The following is a 22040-nucleotide window of genomic DNA, read 5'->3' as shown; positions in this document are numbered from 1 at the left end:
CCCTGGTTCTTGCAAAGGTGTAGAGAATAATCAAACCTCCTGTAAGACTCTCTGGCAGGAAATAAGTGCATGCAGTCAGAAGGCCTGCTGACGGGACAGAGAGAGGGAGTGTGGTATGCCTTCCAGAGCGGAGAGTTCCAAGTCAGAGGTGGGAGATACAGGACACTAGTACAATACCCCCCACTGCAGCCAATAGGATGCTCATATTTTCCATGAAGCTCTTCTCATTTCTATCCATCATTGTTCTAAGTGCCCAAGGCATCGGCATCACTATGCAGCAGATTGAAGATAGGACCGCATAACCTGCTGACACTGTGGAGGACTGTGGAGGCTGCATCTGTGACTCCAGAAGCTAAGGATCTAGGAAGTCATGAGGAGACACCCCAAGAATACACATGGTCAGGGAGTGAAGGGATGCAACTGGCCTAGTCTGAGAACTGACTCTGCCAAAATGCTAGACAATGTGAGCCCCTGGTGAGGTCCCTTGCCTATAGCTCGGCCAGCAGTGGAGCACCACGGTCACTGCTGACGTTTCAGGCAGTGCCATCCACAGCAGAACCACCCAGCCGATCCCTGACCAAGATCTGTGTTTACAAGGTTGGGAGGGGTGATACAAGAGGGACTGTTCTCAGCCGCTGGACTTTGGAGTGACCTGGTGGTACACACCACTCTCTGAGAAACTCTCCTCATGATGGTGGTGGAAGGACTAAGAATTTGAATTATTGCAAGGCTTGATGGGCCCCATACTAGGTGCTCATTCAGCGGAGGGCAATACAACTCATTTCCTAACTTATTTAGCGATTTGTTGAGCATCTGATCATTGTAGTTCAAGGTACCAGTGACTAATCAGAGAATAAAACAGATACATGGATGCCAAGTGGAACCCACTGGGGTTCTGGGTGATTGGCTCTGTCTCCCACCCCCAACCATATGATTGCTTTTTCCCCTAACCCTAACCCTGACCCCTAACCCTAACCCTAACCTCCTAACCCTAACCCCCCTAACCCTAACCCTAACCCCCCCTAACCCTAACCAAATGATTGTTTTTTACATAGCAGTCTTGAAGTGTCCTGACACAATCCGAGCATATGTGTAGTTACAGTCCAGATCTACCAAACTTGTAGGGAGTAGAGTCTTCTCCTTGGGGCCTACCTCATTAAGAGTCACCTGGCTCCACTATGCTCTTCCCAGCCTGTCAGGGAGGGCAAGAGAAATGCCTGGAGTGACAACACAAAGAAAACCCAAGATGTTTTCTTCTCCATGTGCTAAAATCTTGCATGTTTAAAACCAGAGCTCATTGGAATTCACCAAAACCTAGAGAGGTTCCCCAGAGACCCAAAAGGGCTTAACAGTCCTATTTGTCTCTAAAGCAAGGGAAGCCACACAATCCATTCCACCTGCCTGTCCACATTAATGTCATTTTTCTGGTCTGGTGGGTTACCCTGGGGAGGAATTAGCCACTAGAGGGCAGCGGGGCACCCATGTGCAGGAGAGAGTGCCTGGTTAAGCCTAGAGGTTTACTGGAGCACATAGCTGAGATTTGAAGACTACCAGTCAAGTTACTGGTCAAGATTTACTTTTTCCAGTTTCAGTGAAACAGTTTTGGTTCTATTCTCTGATTCATCACTCATTCAGCAAGCACTCAGGGTACCATGCCGAGGTCTAGGTAAATCCAGGAAGCTGAGATGGAGTTTACATTCAAGTGGGCAGAAGTTTAGACAATACACAAAGAACTGTATTAATGTATAAGAAAAAAAAAATCAGATGGCCATCAAGGCTAAGGAAAGAATGGCTACTTTGGGTGTCCAGGAGGTGACATTTCAGCTGAGTAATGAGCAGAATGTGCATCCCAGGCAGAGGGATGAGCTAGTGACAAGACCAAAGAGGTCTTGTGAAGGAGAGGAGACCAGAGGGGCTGGAGTTCAGCAAAAGCAGAGGAGTAGAAAGGAAAGCAGACAGAAGGGCAGCCAAGGCAGGGGGAAGGCTCTGTGTTGTATTGGCTGCCTTATGGGAAGGCCCTGGAGGGTTTCGAGCAGGAGCTAATGCCATCTGATTTCCATTCGAAATGGATTACTCCGGCTGTTGCATGGAGATGAAATCATAATAGGGCAAGAAGAAGAGGGAGGGGGACCAATGAGCATCCTTTACGTTTGTCAAGATGAAAGATGCCCGCATGGCTCTGACTAGGGCAGAGTCAGGGATGGAGGGAAGGAGACAAGATTCAGGATGTGTGTGTGTGTGTGTGTGTGTGTGTGTGTGTGTGCGTGCTGGAAGCTGAGTTGATAAGACTTGGTTGATGGATTAGATGCTGTGGGAGAAGGTGAGAAAATAAACGGAACGCTTCCCAGAGAGAATAACTCAGCATCCGAGTATATTTCATTCTTGTCTTTTCCAGTTACATAAACATACATATGTATTTTTATAAAATTGGAGCCAGAAAGTGGTTCTACATCATTGTTTTAAACTTAACAGTCTTTCTCGTGAATATTTTCACAAGTTGAAAAACTTAAGGACCAAATAATCTCTCTCGTTGTATAGAATACATCATAATTTCTTCAACCAACCACAGCTTGGCATTTGGCAACTCCCGAGACCTCTGCTATTAGAAACAAAGCTGTGGTGAACACCCCTGGAGTAACTCTTTGAGTGATCTCTGAGGGTCTTGCCTGCAGTAAATTTCCTGAAGCAGAAGTACTGAGTCAAAGGCATATTTTAAAGGAGATCTGATAAATTGGTACTGTCAAATGACCAACCAGTGTTGGTGCTCTCTGATACTCTTACTGGCTTCATTTGACTACTCCCAGTTCCCTTTACCATCAGCCAAACTGAATTTCATCATTCAAAACCCCCTATTCCAGAGCCCACTGTGATTGTGCACACCTGAAAGCTTAGCACTTGGAAGGCAGAGGTAGGACAATTGGTTCAATGCCAGCTTCAACCATGTTTGAGGTGAGCGCGTACTTCCTGAGCTCTGTCTCAAATGAAAACAAAACAAAAGACCAGAAGCCTAAAATTTACAGTACCACTATTTTCATTCACTTTTTCTGATAGAGAGGAGTGGCACCTTTTCAGTATTTAATGATAATATAAGATGTGTGTATATGTGTGTAAGTATGCACACGTGTGTCTGTGTGTGTGTCTCTGTGTGTGTGTGTGTGTGTACTCTGTTTATATTTTTATTTATATTCCCTTCCATTTATTTTTTACCATTTGGTTGATTACTGAAAGCTTCTTTATTTGAAAAATATTTATATTTATGTTTATATTTTGTGTGTATGTGTGTATCAGTCCATGTTTGGCCTGAACGTGCCAGAAGAAGACATCAGATGCCATGGAGCTGGAGGTTGTGAGCTGTCTGACATGCATGCTAGGAACCAACCCGGGTCTTCTAGAAGAGCAACAGGAACTCTTAACCAATGAGCCATCTCTCCTGCCCTACAGGCGTTCTTATATATGTCTTTTTCCTCACTCCAACTATTTTCCCCTCTAGTTTTCATCTTTGTTATGCTATCTCTAAGGATTTTGTCTTTCCAAATATATCAAATTTCCCTCATTATACCATCCTTTTGTTTGCTTTATCAGAACCTATTTCACCTGAACAAAAAAAAAAAGCTCCCAAATATCTACTCATATTTATTTGAGACTATTTTCAAGATTTTTATCTAGTTTATTAATCTCTCATTTCTTTAGTGACTTCTGTAGAATGAAGCACGGTCTTAGGAGATGCTCTCTGAGCAGTCACAGATGGTTTGAGCAGTATCAGTCGCTCTTGAGATTTGGAGTGCACTGTAGCACCGTTTTAAAGTCCCTCCACCCCCACCCCTGGCAAAAGAAATCTATTTAGCCAGGCTTGGTGGCCCAGGCCTATAACCCTAGCCCTTGGAGGCCAAGACAGGAGGATTATGAGTTAAGGTCTACCTGACCTATAGAGTGAGTTCAACAGTAGCTCAAGTAATTTAGCAAGACCCTGTCTCAAAGATTTAAAAGAAAAAAAGAGAAGGTCTGAGACTCCAGGTGAGAGGTGGGAGAACGCCTTCCTGACTGGCACAGGCCCTGTCTTTGCCCCTTGGAGCTGAAATGTGGAAATGAGAGACAACATCTGTTTCACTTGCTTAGCACTGCTGCACCCTAGACTCTCTTGACTACAGCGTCTGTTTCCTGTCAGTGTTGCTCTGAGGTGTTTGGGGACAAACATTTTAGAAGTAGCCTTGTATCTACCCAGCACATGGAACCATAGCTTTTTTTTGTTTGTTTGTTTGTTTGTTGATGCTTAACCACTTGTCTCAGTCCAGTTTGAAAACCATCTCTCAATTTCTTGCATTTGGGGAGGAACACGTGCAGTAAGACAGCATTGTCTTAGGCTCTGCGATCTAAGGTTTGCTGGTGTCTTCCCCAGTCAATGCCGCTGGCATGTTAAAGTCTCACAGTTGAGCTGTGTTCTCAGGTCCCTTCCACTCTGAGTGGTAATGGCTGCGGTTGCCTCATTTGGTACATAAACCTCTAGGACCATAGTGTTTTCTTTAAGGTCTCTACCACCACGAAATGACATCCTTTATTATTCTCACTTAGTGCTTTTACCTTAAATTTTACCTGACTTTCTGTCTCTAAAACTGCTACTTTTGCTTTCTTCTTTGGGTTTTTGACTAATAGTTTTTTGCTAAATCTTAAGCCCTCCTGAAACCCTTTGGGCCATTTGGCTTTAAGTATGTGTCTTTTCGTTCTCCTGTTCATCAAAAATTTATTGAGAATTTTGTACAATGCCAGTGTCAGGCACCAGGGAATCCGGTGAAGTTCATAAAACAAACATGATGCTTACCTGCATAGAAACCAGCACAGTGTAAAAAGATAGACACAATCAATGATTTCACAGACCCAGCGCTACTACAATGCAGGTGTATGGTCAGTACTGTGAGTGGCTAAATGCTATACAGGTTTATAATGGAACGGCATCAGTGTAGTTTGGTAGAACTGTGGACTGACTTTCCTAAAGGAGGAGGATGCTGTTAACTAGCTTAGGGACAAGGAAGTCACTGGGATCATCAGGATGGAGGAAGATGGTGGCAGAAAGGAGCATGCTGCCAGTTGGTTGGCCAAACATGGATAGTCAGAGAGCACGGTGGCAGCGGAAAGTGGGAGAGATCAGTGGGGTTGGGCTTAGCAGCTTCATTTAGGGTGATTTGAACCTTTGTTCTAGAAGGAATAAGAAGTCATTAAATACTTTAAGCAAAGGGGTTGTTCTGCTACTGAGTTATAGTAACAGCCGTGTGTGTGTGTGTGTGTGTGTGTGTGTGTGTGTGTGTGTGTGTGTGTGATGTGTGGATGAGTATGGGTGTGCATGGACACCAGAGGTCAACCTATCTACCTTGTTTTATTTGAGACAGGGCATTGTCCTTGGCCTGAGGCTTATTGGTGGGGCTAAGATGGCTAGCCAGAAAGACCCAGACATCCTCCTGCCTCAATTTCCCTAGTTCTGGCTTTACCCATGTTCACCACCATGCCCAGTTCTTTTCCTGTGTGCTGTGGATCAAACCCACGTCCTCATGGTTGCCTGGTGAGCACTTTATCAACTGGGAGCGGGGGTGAGTCTCCCCAGCTCCACCACTCCACTTTCTGCTCTTTTTCTGAAAACTGAGCCGAGGTTTTGCAGAGATGAGATGTGGCCCATTGTTTATAAGAGCACATGGCATACATATCTTCTTACCTCTGTGTCCCCTGATGTCACTGAACTGGTCAACTGAAACTGCCTAACCGAGTTTACACTAGGGAAACGGGCGACTGCTCTCAGGGTTTTTCTCCCCGAGGAGCTGCTTGTTAAATATTTACGTACATACCCCAGATGCACAGTGCATTACCCCAGATGCACAGTGTACCAGTAGGAAGTAGATTACAGGGGATAAGAAGGAACACAGGGTGCCTGGCTAGGAAACTCAGGATTCTGGTCCATGAATAACTGTTTCCAGGATTGGAACAGAGGCAACAGAGATGGGGAAAAGTGGATTTGGGACAGACATGGGCTACACAGTTGGAGAGAGTTAGACACACATTGGATTAGGGTGTTACAGGAGATAGGGGGACCAGGGAGCTTCCTGCAACTTTCTTTGATTTATACAGAAGAGATGAGCAGCTGTTTCTTTCACTGAGATGTGAAACTGGTTGAGGAAGTGTTTTGTTTTGTTTTGTTCTGGAAAAAGTTTGGTGATACAGAAAGATCAGGAGTTCAGCTTAAGGTATTCAGAGTTTTGCCAGGCAGCAGTTGGATAACTGGGCTGGGAATCATGCGGGCATGCGGGCATGCGGGCAGGTGCTCCGGCTGAGCGTCACATGCTTGGGAAAGAATGGGAAAGTCTGGCATAAGCTCCCATGCTTCCCGAAGAGAGCGCAGGGGTGGAAGGCAAGGTGGGTAAAACTGACTCCCAGATTCAAGCTTGAGCAAAGGTAGTTTTAACAGTGAACCCAAACTGTGTGTAGTTGAAAAAATTTAAGTCAATTTGAGAGTCTTTGCTTTTTCATTAGTAAATTTTTCCTCTTAACTTTATTTTACATTTTCACTTCATCTGTGACTAATGCATCTTTGCCCTTTAGCATCATAGGGCAAAGTTAGTTTCCTCCCTCCTTCCTTCCCTCTCTTCCTTCTTTTCTTTCCCTCCCCCTGATTTTTAATTGACAGTTACCAAATTATTACATCGCTCTTTAATTACATATGCTTAATTTCATTACTGACTGATTTGCATCTCATGGCCATTCTTCTGTGACAGCTTCTCTTCCTGAGTTGTTTGGTTCATTTATCAACTGTGTATCGCGCAAGAGAAACACTATTTTTCAAATAAGAAAAAGCAGGAGGCCAGGAGTTCTGAGCTTCTGCACACTCTGCCAGAGCCTTTCTTGTGCCTTCACACACAAACAGCATTCAGACAAGGCACAGAATTCATGGATTATAATCTTTTGTCCTTGAAATACTCCAGCCACTAATCCATTATCTTCTGGCATTCAGTGCTTACAGACAAAAAGCCATAAATGGATTTTATTTTCCTTCCAAGATGTTAGAAAAAAAAATTCTTTGTGTATGGATTTAAAAACTCTTCGCAGGGACTACGAGATGGCTTGGTTGGTAAAGACATTTGTCACCAAGGCTGACAAGCTGAGCTGAATACCGGAGACCCACATGGTGGAAGGAGAACAGAGCCCTAAAGTTATTCGCTGACCTTCGTATGTATATATATGTGTGCGCGCACACACAGTTATGCACACACATACACAAAGCAAATAAATGTAATTAAAAAATGAATAAAACCTTTTGAGAATGTGCCTACGGAATGGGAAGTGTTGACTGGAGGGAGAACAGGCTGCTTAGGGGGAAGGAGTGATATTAATGATTGCTTACAGGAAAGAACCATAAAGACCGTGTTTGCAGGCACACCATGTGAAGAGGCCTGAGATGCTGCAGACAGGTAGATGCAGGGTACAAGAGGAGGTGGTGTGCAAACTGCAGAACTTTCCTCTTCATAGGATCCCAGGCATGGGATGAGTGAGAAACACGGAAGGAGTATGACCGAGTGAAGATTCCAGCGCAAACGTACCTCCCCGCTTGCCCTGAGTTTGGGGCTCAAACCTCATAGAAATGACGTGGCAATGAGAAAACCCCACATGCAAATGAACTAAATTAAACTTAGGGAGGTGCGTGGAGCCTTTTTCTAGCTAGTCATCACTCCCTTTGAGGAGGTCTCGGGGAGTCAGGAATGTAACTGTCTGCCCGCTGAGGATGAGACTTCACGAGAAGTAATTTATAGCCACGCAACAGGATCCTGATGAGAACGGATGCTCTGGGGTTCCTGGAGGCTCACTCTCTTCTCATTTCTCTGCCTCAACTTGGTGGAGGCCAATGGAGATAATAAGCCCCGAGCCTGTGATGCCATCTAGTCCCTTACTCTACCTGCAACCAGCTACCTAGGAGGAAACCTGTAGAGGCAGGCACATGGCAGAGTGTGTGCTTCCATCGTCTGAGATCAGCCATGCTGTTGACAGCCTTCTCCCGGCCCATATGACACTTTCATCCTACTCTTACCAGGGGGGAAGGTTAAACCGTCCTTCCCACCAATAAAGTCATGGGGCCCAGGATTGCCTGGTTGATAGAGTGTAAAAGGTAACATCTCGACGTCCTATTTCTCTGCACTGGGAATCTTTAAGCGCTAACTGCAGGGGCATCTTGGGCATATCACTTTACTCCAAAGGTTCTCTGTGTCCCTGAATCAGATGTAGATCAAGACAGTGCTCCAGATCCTAGCCCTGTTATCCACAATGGTAGAGACAATGTAAGGTGTACAAGGCAGGCTCAGGGCTGGTGGTCTGCCCATCCTGAGATATAAGTGAAAGGCTGTGCTCAACCGGGAGACATGAGGGTCTGCATGTTTAATACACGTCCACTCAGCCCCAAGCCTGCACCCTGGAGTTGGAACTCATTTCCTTAGGAATACTTTTTCTCCTTCCCCGCCAGGAGTTGGACGTGGCTTTGTTGGCTGCAGGTAGGCACAGTGTTGAGTCGTGCTCTGGGTCAATGTTCTTGGAGATGGGGGCACTGTGGAAGGGGCTCATGATGGGGGAGGCTATCATAGAAGATCAGAGAAAAGCTATCCTGGAGTTTGGCCTTGGAAGAACGCCAGGCCCAGTTGGGTAGGGGAGAAATGACATGGTTTTTAACACCTTGGGCTACAGCTGCTCATGGAATAACTCCCGGGGACTACTGAGGGAGGGTGGCTCAGCAGACAGGTGAGACACACAGAAATAGCAACTACCTCTTTTGTAATGGTACACAGCTCAGGGTCCCTGGGAGCTGCCACACCTGGCTCATACTTGAAATGGGTTTGGGCTTCAAGGCAATATCACAGGGCACATCAACATCTTGGCTTCTGCCCCAGGATCCCACATAGAGTCCTGACCAACCAACCCATCATGCTCAGCCGCTAGCTGAGTGGCAAAGCTGACACAGCACTGCCAGGTTTGGTCTGAGTAGGAAGTAGTTGGAGCTAGTCTCAACCCATCACCTATCCTGGATAGACATGACAATGGTCCTCCCTAGGGCTGGGCCACCTCCATAGGGTACCATAGTAGGAAGGTAACTGCCTTGTACCCCTGGGAGAGCTCAGAAAAGGAAAGAGAAGGTAACTAGAGATAGAGTGTCAGCCATCACATAAGAACCAGACCCCACAGCCTTCCTTTTTCTCTTTACCACAGTTCTACAAAGAAAAGGCCAGTATCCTGGAGACTATGATGCAGCTTACTCCTTCTTGCTAGCCTACAAGGTCGGTTACATCCTGAAGATAGATACACAAAGGAAGCAGCCAGGCCTACCCCTATGGGCCGGTTCAAGGTCACCCTCAAGAATTAGTAGGTTAATGCTTCAGTAGGATATATGTTGGGGATTGGTCTGGTGCTATGTGTTCTGATATTAATTACTGGCCCCAAGACCTAGTTGCTGTTCAGACAAGCACATTCTCCGGTATACCTGTCTTTGTTGTGTAAACCTTGCTCTGCCTATTTAAAGTTGATGGGTTAATAAAAAATGCTGAAGCTTGGGGTTTGGTAGAAGATAGAGAGGCAGAGTTTGAGGTTGGAAGGCCTGGGGTCAGAGGACCATGAAGCAAGGAGAGAGAAAAAACAAGGACAGGAGGAGGAAGAGAGAAAGGAGCAGATCACGATGGGTTAGCGTGGAGAGAGGAAAGCAGCCCATATGAAGAACACTACCAAGTATTTTGGGATTATGGATGGGAGTATCCCAGATAGGAATGGTTAAGCAGATGGCCTGGATAGGGACTGGGAAACTATCTGGATACTTCAGAGGGTTAATTTTGCCCAGAGATATTTTGCAAGAGATATTTGTGTCTTTATTGGTTATAATAGTGGGTTAGAGAGTACTGCTGTAATAATTATAGGCTAATCTTATTAAAATTTGTTAGTTTAAAAAAATATTTTCTACAAGTATGTGTGTGTTTGACAAGGTCTTGAAACAGTATGGGGCTTAGCCCAGGCTAACCCCATACTGTCCATCTTCCTGCCTTAGACTCCTGAGTGCTAGGATTATAGGCTAGCACTGCCACAAATGGCTGCCAGTAAGATATGAGTGCAAGTAGTTTACTAGGAGATGGTCCCAGAAAGCACAGGCAGGGAGTTGGGGAATGAAACAAGGGGTTGAAAGTAGCCAGCAAGGATAATATTGGTGAGCAGGTCACTGCTGTGACCAGTGGGATCCCCTAGGCAGGCTCTTGTGGGAGATGCAAGTGGGGTACGTTGCAGCAGGGTAGGCATTTTTAGAGTTGGTACTTAGCCATCCACTCATGGTTATGGCTGTGGAGGGCTGTTCCTAAGGACATCAGCTCCTAGACTCTCTCTGCCTTATGAGTGCACAGAGAAAGCCCCTAGATCCTGTCAAAATCCAAGTGGGAGCAGGGAGTTTCCAAAGATACAGTCAGTGTGTAGGGAGTAGTGAGAGCCAGGAAGCCAAGTGGCCCACTGCTATTACAATGAGAAACACTGTCTAGTGAAGACATAGCAAAGAAGGCTGTGAGTGGATAGGCCATCAACACAGAGGGCAGAACAAGATGAACATCTGAGCAGCAGGTTTGAAGTGAGCGATGGTGACAGACAGGACTACCGAAATCGAGCCACTTATTCCAATCCAGGCTATAGAGGTGGCTGGCAAGGTTAAGACCAGAGAACCCAGATGTGACTCCCAGCTGTGACACTAGCGCTGGAGCCCACTGCTTCCTACTCTCACTGAGCGTGCTGATCTACACACCACAGTCAGCCGCAGTCTCCTTGGGAAGTTCAGCTTCCCTTTTGCAGAATGTCAGTTCAGAGTAGAAGGGTCTGAGGCAGGTGGTCACTCACAGATAGGACGCTTGTCACATCTCTGCCCTGAGGGTAGGAGGCTGTGTTGGCAGTCATGACTCAGTGCCTGGTGTCCTTCGCTTGATGGAGGAGTTGGGGTGGTGGGCAAATGACCTACCTGGCTCTCCTGTCATATGGAACCAAGGGGATCTCATGCCGTGGGTTTGAGCTGCCAATAAGTTCTCCAGATGGGCTCACAGCAGGCCTGGGCAGTATCCATCAGGAGACACGAAGGGGTGTCTCCCTGCAATCATATCTCATGATTTGAGGTGGGAATAACCTTTTGATAAACTATTGTCTGAGAACATCTGTGCATCTGCGTCACGGGGAAACAAGAGCCCCAGTATCTTTCTCCCTCTGATAACAAAAACAACAACAATAGACCCACACGACTGAGAACTGATAGCATGGCGTCCCTTTCAGTGCCCAACAATTTCTCTTTGTTGCTAATTGTATGGTTGCGCTTATCTAGGCAGTGGGTCAACAGAATGAGAGATGCTAAGTAGGTTTACGCTTGCATGGACTCAGATCCATTTTATCGAATTTCATCTTGTGCAGCTTTGTTGAGATGAGATGCTGGTGCGTGCGTGAGGAAGTAAGTGTGTGTCCACATGTGTTTTAAATCTACCCCTTTTCAACAAAATTAAGGGAAGAAGTTTTAATCTGTTCACCACCAGAGTCAATAAAAATATGTTCAGCAAAACCAATACAAGATAGCATGGTATGTTTATCTATCTATCTATCTATCTATCTATCTATCTATCTATCTATCTATCTACCTACCTACCTACCTACCTACTAACCATTGTTTTGTGTGTATAGGTGTTTGTGTGTGCATGACTGTTCATGCCTGGAGGCCACTTTGGTATCTTTTTAAACTGCTTCTCCACCACGTATTTTTTGGAAGCAGGGTCTCTCATTGAAGTTGGAGCCCACCATTTTGGCTAGACTGGTTGGCCAGCAAGCCCCAGTGATCTTCCTGCCTCTGTCCCCGAGTGCTGGGGGTACAAGTGTGCGGCACTGCACCTGGCTTTGTATGTGGTTGCTGGGGATTACAATCATTCAGCAACCACTTACTAACTAACTCATTTTCCAAGCTGACTAAAAAAGAAATGCAACCAAAACACACACACACACACACACACACACACACACACACACACACACACTTCCCATGTAGTTGTATGCCATCTTGAACTCTGGTAGAAGTAGGAATAAAGAAACACAGAGGTCTCTGTACTGTGACCCTCTGAAAGTCACACTGCCCCCACATTTCATGACATTGTTTCTCTCAAGGCACAGAGCCTCAATCAGGCTTTCAAAGTCAGCAGGACAAACCCACTCACTAGACGGGGCTGCATCATACAAGTGACCGGAAGCTGTCGTTACCGCCACACTTCTCACACCACCCTCGTTGCTTTGCTTTTTATGTAGTTACATACAACACGTCTGCTTCAAAGTGACAATGGGTATTTTGCCTATCTTATGAAAATGTGAACCCAGCTCATTACATCAAATATGGTGTTTTGAACAATACATTTCCAGATTTAGCTCATCAGAAAACTGATAGGTCTAAATATACTCATGGCAATATCATTTTGTTCCATGTGAGCCACCATGGCTCCGCTCATCTCTGCCTCCCTTTGCAGACTGCCTTGTGCATGGCACCTTGTGTGTGACAGGCGAGTTTGATATGATAATTAAAAACTAAACAGAGATGGTAGAGTCTCAATATGCAATTTAAATTTATTTAAAGTCCAAAATTATCCTATCGTTCCTGAGATTGGTCCTGGCGTAAGAAAGGGTTAAGGGTGGCGTCATTCTTCCATTTGCTTCCAAGAAGAAATGGCAGCATTTACAGAATGCCACCTGGAAAGGGAAACCAGCTGGTTATCCAAAGTCTCCAAACTAAAACTCAATCCTTATACTTTCAGGTGTTGGTGCAATGCCTGTAGGGAAGTACCTGGTACTTTCTGCATCTCCGGACCAGTGCACATGGCTCCCCCCACCCCCCAGATCCTTCCAACATGAACGGGGAGTGTCAGCCTTCTGCTGAACACTTCTGGGACCCTGTTCTCTGGCCCAGATGTGGTCAGACCTGGGTATGCCAGCGGTTCTGGTTGCTCTAGGCTAGTCGCTCTGTGGCTTCAGCCTGAGATTCTGAGAGGGCTGCAGGCTTGTCTCATCACTGTCTCAGGGAACCCTCCAGCATCAGGGGAGGCTCTCTTCTATCTTTGCCCCTTACACCTTATTCACTCATCAGAGCAGAGCAGAGCATGTGGAGGGTGGAGCATGTCAGCATGTGTGACCCATCATTACAGCCATGACAAGAAATGTTTGCTAACTGATGAATTCACTGATTGATGAGCCCGCTCATTAGGTCAGAGCCCCCCCAATCTAGATGTCCTCAGAAACACCACTGCAGACACACCCCGGCATGGGCTTTACCAGTTCCCTCAGTGAATTCCTAATCTGTACAATTTGACGTCAAAATCAACCACCACGTTTCCTGTTTCAGGTACGTCCCCCAAAGCTCTGTCCACAGGTCACTGACCCCTCCTTGGATTTTGGATTCAGGTTCCAGTCCTGTCCCTGTTCCCCACTAGCTCAGCAAATCCTGCACCCTCACTAGATCTTGCTCTCAGGTGCTCTGATCAGTCAGTCATAGTTCCTTTGTGAGCAGCTGCGGGAACTGAGAGGCTATGGGGAGACACAGGCCTATCGCAGGAAGCTTGGGGAGTACAGAGGGCTCACACAGGAGTGCCACTCCTTTCTAACTTGCCAAGATGCAGTGGCATGGCCCATTCTGCCCGCGCCCCAGCCATCTATTGCACCACCTACATGTCCTCGTCAGGGCAGCACAGAGGTGGTGAGAATAGCACTGGTAGCTGCCTTATGTGCAAGGCACTGTGATGGCCTTTTCTGAGGTCATGTTATCACCAGCCCACATGACAGGTGAAGAAGCCAAGGCACAGAGTAAGGAAGGGCCATGCCCAGGGCTCCATGTGGCTAAGCTTCCAGCCTAGGTCACCCGTTCCCAGGTCTGTGTCTAACTCACTATGGTTTTTACCTCTGCTGAAGGCTGCTGCCCTTCCTTAGTTACAGCAAAATAGTTCATAGTGAGGCTGAAGAGAGAGCTCTCTTGGCAAGGGGCTTGCAGCACAAGTCTGATGACCTGAGTTCAAACCCGCAGAACCCACATAAAAGCAGAATTCATTTGTAATCTCAGCTCGCTCCTACTAGGAGACGGGAGGCAGAGCCAGGAGAACCACCACCAATCCCTAGAAGCCTGCTGGCCTGGCTGACAAGGAGTGAACCAGAGAGACTCAACTCAGTCTCACACAAGATCTGGTCTCAAACAAGCTGACAGGCAATGACTGACACCTGAAGTTGTCTTCTGACCTCTGCATACATGCCTTGGCACACATGCACTGCCCCTTCCCCCCAGTACATAGTGCATGTTCTGGAAATTTCCAAAGTCCATGCTTGAGAGATGCACCCTAGCTGGCACTAGGGAAAGAAAAATATTCTTGATCACATTTGGGCAGAGATTCCTACAGCTCGCATTTGACAAAGTTCAGATACACACAGTGATCTCTTGTGTACATGGGATCCTCTTTAGAACGCCATCTTAATGTCAGGCACACATGCACACGCACACATGCATGCATACACGCCCATATGCACGCATGCACACACAGACACGGAACTGTCTCAAATTCCAACAGTTCTTTTTTTTTTTTTCTTGGAACAGATGGCAAGATTTTTTTTTGTTTCAAGTAACTGCAATGAGGAAACTGTTATTTGCACCCCGTGTTGCATGTGTGAGTGCCTCACGTTTCGCAGATGAGCGTGGAAGTGGCTGTGTTTAGTCTTTGCTCACACCAGAGATGTGAGAAGACACTTCAATTAAGTGCTACCAGGAAAAAGTGATCATAAAGTAGCGGGAGACAACATTGCACTCGTCTCCCCCCACCCAAGCCATATGCGCTCCCTCCTCGGGGCGCCCGGCTGATGGCTTCCGTTGCTTCTGTTGGCACAGCTGTAGCTCTGATCATTTTCTCTCTGCTTTCCTTCTCCCACAGTCTTGCTCAGTGACCTGGGAGCTCACTACGCTCAGCACCCACCTTGCCAGTGAGGTCCATACTGTTTGGACCCACCCACAGAGCACAGCTGCAGGAATGATTGCCACTACTATGTCCCTGGTGTTATTGCTGTGTGTGTGTGTGTGTGTGTGTGTGTGTGTGTGTGTGTGTGTGTGTGTGTGTGTGTGTGTGTTCATTTTCTGAGCCACAGTGTTAAAAATGTAGCCCAGGCTGGCCTTGAACTTGTGATCTTCCGGCCTTAGCGTCTCAAGTGTTCAGATCACAGGCCTGTGCCATCATGCCGGCTTCACTCTTGGTGTTTGCTCATTAATGCTTAGGGGATAAGTCAGGTGTTGCCAGCCCTTGGGGATTTGTAGTGCAGGGTGGTAGCAGCAAATGTTCATTGGGGAGCTCAGTACCCTCACAAGGACACTGAGGTGAACGCATTACTATTCCCATTCCTGAGACAGAAGAACAAAGCTGATGAAGCTTGCGGGTAGCCCCCACTAACACAAGTGGCCTCAGAAACCTGAGGCCAGGGTCTCTGAATACCCTGGCTCTTCCCATAAGCCCTCAGAAGGGGCAGGTGCTGAAATTTGACACCCAAAGGTACAAAGGTGGGGTTTTCTATTCAGGTTCCCATAAGCAAGCCTCTTAAAAAGCCACAGCTGGGCTGGAGAGATGGCTCAGTGGTTAAGAGCACTGTCTGCTCTTCCAGAGTTCCTGAGTTCAATTCCCAGCAACCACATGGTAGCTTACAACCATCAATAATGAGATCTTGTGGACAGTCACGCAGGCAGAACATTGTGTACATAATAAAATAAGTAAAACAAAACAAAAAACCTTTTTAACAAAAAAAAAAAAAAAAAAAAAAAGCCACAGCTGCTACCAGGTCAAGTACTCAGCGGGCTAATTCACATCCAGATGTCTAACTGACTAGTTACACTGCGGAGGAGGCAGTTCTTCCCTTCCAGATACCACTTACATGATAGTGGTGGCCCTCAGGCAAACAGACAGACATAGCAGACAGATGGTTGAGGGTTGCCCTGAAAATGGCTTCCTCTTCTTTACTCCCTGAGGCCCACTCTGATCTACCCTGGCCTTAGTTCCTTGTCACTTATAGTGCTAGATAAATTATGAGGATGTGATGAACCCTACTTTGTTAGCACGCTGGGCCTGGCGCCTTGTGTGGGGTACAGTCAGTAGGGCTGTGGGGAGAGGGTGGGGGGCATCTCTATGCCAGCATATAGGTAGAGTCTATGGAACTGGGTATCTAGAGACACCTTTCAGACACTAGGAGAAAGGCTGCTGTAACATCTCAGGCAGCAGAGTCAGCAAGGCTAAGAGATATCTCAGTTAAACCATCTTGGATGTGCAAGGCTGACTAGGGAGAGGGTCAGGAGCTGGAGCCCAGGGCCAAGCTACAATAAAGCAACTGGAAGCCTTGAAAGACAGGCAGCACCTGAGAGGACTGACAGGCATGTGCTTGGGGGAGGCCAGGGGTTCAGTGACTCCCCAAGTCAGCTTTCTTTCTAGCTTTTCAAAGCCCACCTGGACAGCTGCGTGATTCTGAGACGCTAGCTTCCCCACTGAGCACTGTTTGGATCGCTTTTCCCCAGTGTTACCACGCAATTCATTTTTGCTGCAGGGCTTTTAAGTATTGGCAAATGTATGAATTCATAGAAAATGAAATGGAGGGCAAATTGGATTTTGACCTGAGTGAAAGGGTTCCACAGTAACTGATCCCCAGCATTCCTGCCCGAGGGGCTCAACCAGCCCTTTATTGGGGAGACACTGGTCACCTGTGTTCACGTAAAGTTAAAACTTGGGGGATGGGGAGATAGTTGAGTTGGTGAAGGGCTACCCTTAGAAGCATGACAACTAAAGTTCTAGTTCCTAGAACTGTGTACAAAAAGCTAGGCACGGCAGGGAGCATTGGCTCAGTGGGTAAGAGCACAAGCTGCCCTTGCAGAAGTCCCGGGCTCGGTTCCCAGCACCCACAGTGGCTCACAACTACCTGTAACTCCAGTTCCGGGGGATTTGATGCCCTTTTCTGGCCTCTATGGGCACCAGGAAGGAACACGGTACACAGAAAGACATGCAGGCAAACATTTGTATACATAAAACGAAACTAAATAAGCCTCAAAATAAAAACCACAGGCACACAGAGCCAGATGTGGTGATGTGTGCTTGTAATCCCGGAGCTTGTGAGAGAAAGTTAGACCCCTGACGTTCACTGGCTAGCCTCCTAGTCTACTTGGCAGATCCCAGGACATCTGAAGGACCCTGTGACAGCTGAAGTTGTACTCTGGCCTCCACAGGCACCTGTACACACATGCCCCTCATACACAATCCTACACACACACACACACACACACACACACACACACACACACACACACACACACACACACACACGTTGCAATCCAGACATCTTTTTCTGGGTCTGGATCAAGTTTAACTCCAGTATATAGGAAGCCATCTGTGTTTGTCAAGCCCTATACAAAAGGCCTTGGGACACCCACTTACTGGCTGCTTTCCAGGAATTCTCCAGGAGAAAAGCCCCATCCACTTTCTTCACCAAACACCACCAATGCCAGGCTCTGACATCCCTGTGCCTCAGGGAAAACATTCAGGATGCAAAGCTGGAGCCGTCATTCAAGTTTCCACAAGGAGAGGTTTAGAACACTGACTGACTGCAGGGTCCATCTGTGTCATGGTACACAGTTGGGGGGCTCTCCAAGAGAAAGAGGTAGAGTAGGTTACCTGAGGGTTCCTAATGACAGCCCTTCTGGAACCCTGGGGCTCAGCAAGGCCTGTGCCTTAGCAGGAGTTATAGTCTGGGAGGCTCCAGCCACACCTTCTGAGCCATCTGCCTAGGGAAATCCCAAAAACCCTCACTGGTCTTGTCTATCTTTCATAATTCAAGAGAATTGGGGTTCGAAAAAGTGCATGACATAATTTATATGCTGTGAGTGGACAGGCTGGCATGTTCCCCCATCATAAAGTTTAAATAATGGTGGCTTAACACCGGATGCAAGTGCATCTGTCCTCAGGGGAACAACATTAGCTCCATTACAAAAGAAGATGGTGCTATGCTCAGTCCAGCTTCCTCGGGAACACATCACATCTGTCATCTCCATGCCACCATGGCGCACTTGATGCAGCTCATCTGCGAACGCCTTTTCAGATCTGATCCATCAAGGCGCTGGGCTTGATTCATGCCTGAAGGGAGAGCCAGAGAGTGCCGAAAGGCAAAGCGAACAAGCCCTGGTTCCAGACATTCCCAGCTGGACATGGCTAGAGTGGCATGAAGGAGCCGAGGAGGAGGGCAGAGGAGGGAGGGAGGGAGGGGCAAGTGAGCTGACTGAGGCAGGTAGGGTCTGGTCACACTGATTGGCACTACCTGCATTGGCTGGTGCCAGTGTTTCCCATCTTGTCAAAAGCTCCTTTGAGTGCCAGCTGTATGCCATGGGACAGTCTAAGAATGTCATGGGCAGCCAGAGGCTAACAGGCCTGAGATAGCGCCAGAAACACATGTGTAGCTCAGAACCACTGGTCTTTTTCTATGGTAAGATTTGGCCAGGGTCTGAGGGCACATCACTGGGCACAGAGCAACCACACAGAAGAGAGTGGCCAGAGAGCAGAAGGGATGTCTCCAAGGCCCCTGGGTAACTGACTGATGGGGGAAGAGCTGTCAAGTCAAGCAGATGCCCCTGGATTGGCCTGTTTCTCTCCATGTGAAGAAGATGAACCTCCACCATGGTGACCAAGTTTCAAAATGCCAGAGTGGCTATGGCCAAGGGGGAGAGGGTCTATCTGGGCTGCCAGGCACCTGCCTCTGCCTAAGCCCTGTGTTTGCCACTTCAAGTACAGATGAGATGGATTCCTTTCATTCAGGAGTATCTGTCTGGCTGAGACGAGGGGGAGTGTACAATCCATACACTGAGTTGTCGGGTATGGAAAGCCGGCTCCTGGCCTTGTGTGGAGATCACACAGTAGTGGGCAGGGTCAAAAGAAACCGTTTATAGCACATAGAGCTTATAGGAGCCAGGGGATTCACACCAGCACACACCTGAATGGTCACTTCCGTGTGTGTGTGTGTGTGTGTGTGTGTGTGTGTGTGTGTGTGTGTGTGTGTGTGTGTGTGTATACACATATATGAAAGCCTTGGGTCTGAGAGCTATGGCTAGGACCATCGTGTGGGAGGCAGAGTGAGAGTCTCATCAATTGGAACCTGCCAGGATGTTGGGATGGCTGCCTGCTCCTATGGCCTTAGGATGTAAAAAGCCCATCTGCACTGCTAGGCCATCACTCTGGCCTAGCTGAGTCCCCAGAAGAAGGGTGTCCAAGACAATGCAGGTTGTTCTGGCCCCAGCTGCTGCTCATTTCCCTCAAATATCAAACCAAAGAACTGATTTTTTTTTTTTTTTTGAGAAGACAAATGTTTTTTTGTGTTGCACCAAAGGAGGGAAAAACAAAAAACAAAAAACAAAACAACAACAACAACAACAAAAAACCCAGAGGAACACTTAGCTAGGGGAATCTGCAGCCCTGGGAAATTTTCTTGAGCAGATTTCTGTGCAGGCGATTTCAGTAGACACTTCTCATTTAAATGGAAATTCCTCTGAAAGAGTAACAACAGCTTACACACCCTGCGCCTTATAAAGCCCTAGCGCTGAGAGGCTTCCTCACATTAACTCATTTAAGCCCCAGGAATACCTTAGGAAGTAGGTCTGTTTCTTCAAAATGAGGGAGTTGGGACTCAGAGAGGCTAAGCAATCAATCCTAGATCATTTGGCTTGTGAGTAGCAGCACCAGCACCTGAACCCAGGCAGCCTGTCTTCAGAACCGATTATCTGAATCACAGATGCACCATGGATATTAAGTATAGACCAAGCACTGGATGAAGAACTGACTCCGGTTCTCACAGCATCCAGAGCTGGGCTGGAAGGGTTTCCATATCTAGAGTCTATTTCAGAAAGGATTCAGAGGGCTGGGAGGGGTGTAGGGTGTGTGTGTGTGTGTGTGTGTGTGTGTGTGTGTGTCTGTGTGTGTGTGTGTGTGTGTCTGTGTGTGACTGTGTCTGTGTGACTCTGTGTGTGACTATGTGTGCGCGACTATGTGTATGTGAGACTGTGTGTGTATGACTGTGTGTGTGTGTCTGTGTGTGACTGTGTGTCTGTGTGTGTGACTGTGTATGTGTGTGTGTGTGACTGTGTATGTGTGTGTCTGTGTGTGTGTGACTGTGTGTGTGTGACTGTGTGTGTGTGTGACTGTGTGTGTGTGTCTGTGTGTGTGTGACTGTGTATGTGTGTGTGACTGTGTGTGTGTCTGTGTGTGTGTGTCTGTGTGTGTGTGTGTGTGACTGTGTGTGTGTGTGACTGTGTGTGTGTCTGTGTGTGTGTGACTGTGTGTGTGTCTGTGTGTGTGTGACTGTGTATGTGTGTGTCTGTGTGTGTGTGGGTGTGTGTGTCTGTGTCTGTGTGTGTGTGTGTGTGTGTGTGTGTGTGTCTGTGTGTAGGCTGAAGAACAACCCTAGCATTTGTTCCTTACACTGCATCCACTTTGTCATTTTGTCATTTTGTTTAGTCTTGATAAGGTTTCTCACTGGTCAGGCTCAAATGTGCCAAAGAGGCCCGGCTGGCGAGGCAGTGAGTTCAGGGACCTGCCTGTCTCTGCCTCCCCCGCCCTGGGATTACAAGTGTGTGCCACCACACCCCACGCAAACCCAAGTTCTCTCTTGTGAGGCCAGCAGCCAGGCCACGCTCAGCATCAGAGCCAGCTGGTAGGACAGGGGAGAACGGAAAAGCTGCACTTCTCAGAGCCCTCTGAGTTCCTCTGCCAGAGGAAGGGCTTTGGTCTCTGAGGAAGCAGGAGATACCCTCAGTAGTCTTCATCGATAACTTTGAGGGGACTCCAGGTCATTGGGTAGGTTGTACCTGTGCTGTTCCTTCCCATGTCTTCACACCACATCTCAAAGACAGTCACAACAGTGACATTCTTCGTCCCAGGCTTCCTCTTTGCCACAGCAAAGAAGAGTGTATTTAATCCTCCCAAGAGCACTTTGAGGTGGCCGAGGCTCACAGGGACGACTGAGTTTGGTTATGCGAACAGTGTGCTGTGAACAGGGTAAAGGCTGGTGTCTGAGCACATATTTGCTAAGAAATGCATGGACAAAGCTGAGAGAGATAGCTCAGTGGTTAGAGTCCTTGTTGCACCATCCTGAAGACCTGAGTTTGATTTCCAGAACCCACATAAAAGTCAGGACATGATGGGACAGGTTTGTGATCGCAGCACTGGGGAGGTGGAGATGGGTGGACCCCTGAGGCTTCCTGGTGAGCCAGCCTACTATAATTGGAGGGCTCTGTACCAGTGAGAGGCCATGCCAATAAATAAATAAAATAAATAAATAAATAGAAAATGGCAACAGCACATGAGGAATGACACTGAGTGTTGACCTCTAGCCTCTGCACATGTGCGCACACGCACACACACACACACACACACACACACACACACACACACACACGAAAAAGGAATAAATGGATAGATGGATGGGTGAGTGGATGGATGGATAGATGGATGATGGATAAACAAACGGATCTTTCTTGAAGCCCAGGCCTTTCCATAGTGTGCTGTGTTGTACCCCCTAGCTCACACACACTTCTCTACCCCATGACAACCCAGGCAGCGGGAAGGCAGGGACAGGATACGGAAGGTGATATGAGCAGGAGTAACTCGTAAAGGGCTTACCAGTGCCACCTTCTCCAGATGTCTGCAGTGTGTCACCCCTGCCATGCCCACGGCCTGTTCAGGATGGTGTCCAAGTGCACAGGGACTCTTTTAATAGTCGAATTTTTTTTGTGTGTGTTCAAATCAGATGGACTTTTGGATGAGTGTTCTTGTTCCCGGACAATGGGACACACATCAGTGGGCATGGCCTCACTGCACCTAGACAGATGAGCCTTGTGGTCGAGTGAGGGGCTCTGTTACATCATCTCAAGTCTGTTTTAGATTCGGTCCAGCCACAGCTGCCAACTGGGAGATGATGGACAAGCCACATCACACAGA

At 47.4% G+C, this 22040-nt stretch overlaps 1 protein-coding gene across 1 annotated transcript in view; it reads right to left on the bottom strand.

The window, feature by feature from the left end:
• Fstl4 (follistatin like 4) overlaps positions 1-22040 on the bottom strand; it is a 409490-nt gene that overhangs the window by 224085 nt on the left and 163365 nt on the right. The window lies entirely within an intron of this gene.

This window comes from Acomys russatus, chromosome 25, assembly GCF_903995435.1.
Source record: "Acomys russatus chromosome 25, mAcoRus1.1, whole genome shotgun sequence".
Classification (NCBI taxonomy): Eukaryota; Metazoa; Chordata; class Mammalia; order Rodentia; family Muridae; genus Acomys; species Acomys russatus.
The sequence above is the reverse complement of the archived record's forward strand: the minus strand, read 5'-3'. Positions and strand labels throughout refer to the sequence as shown.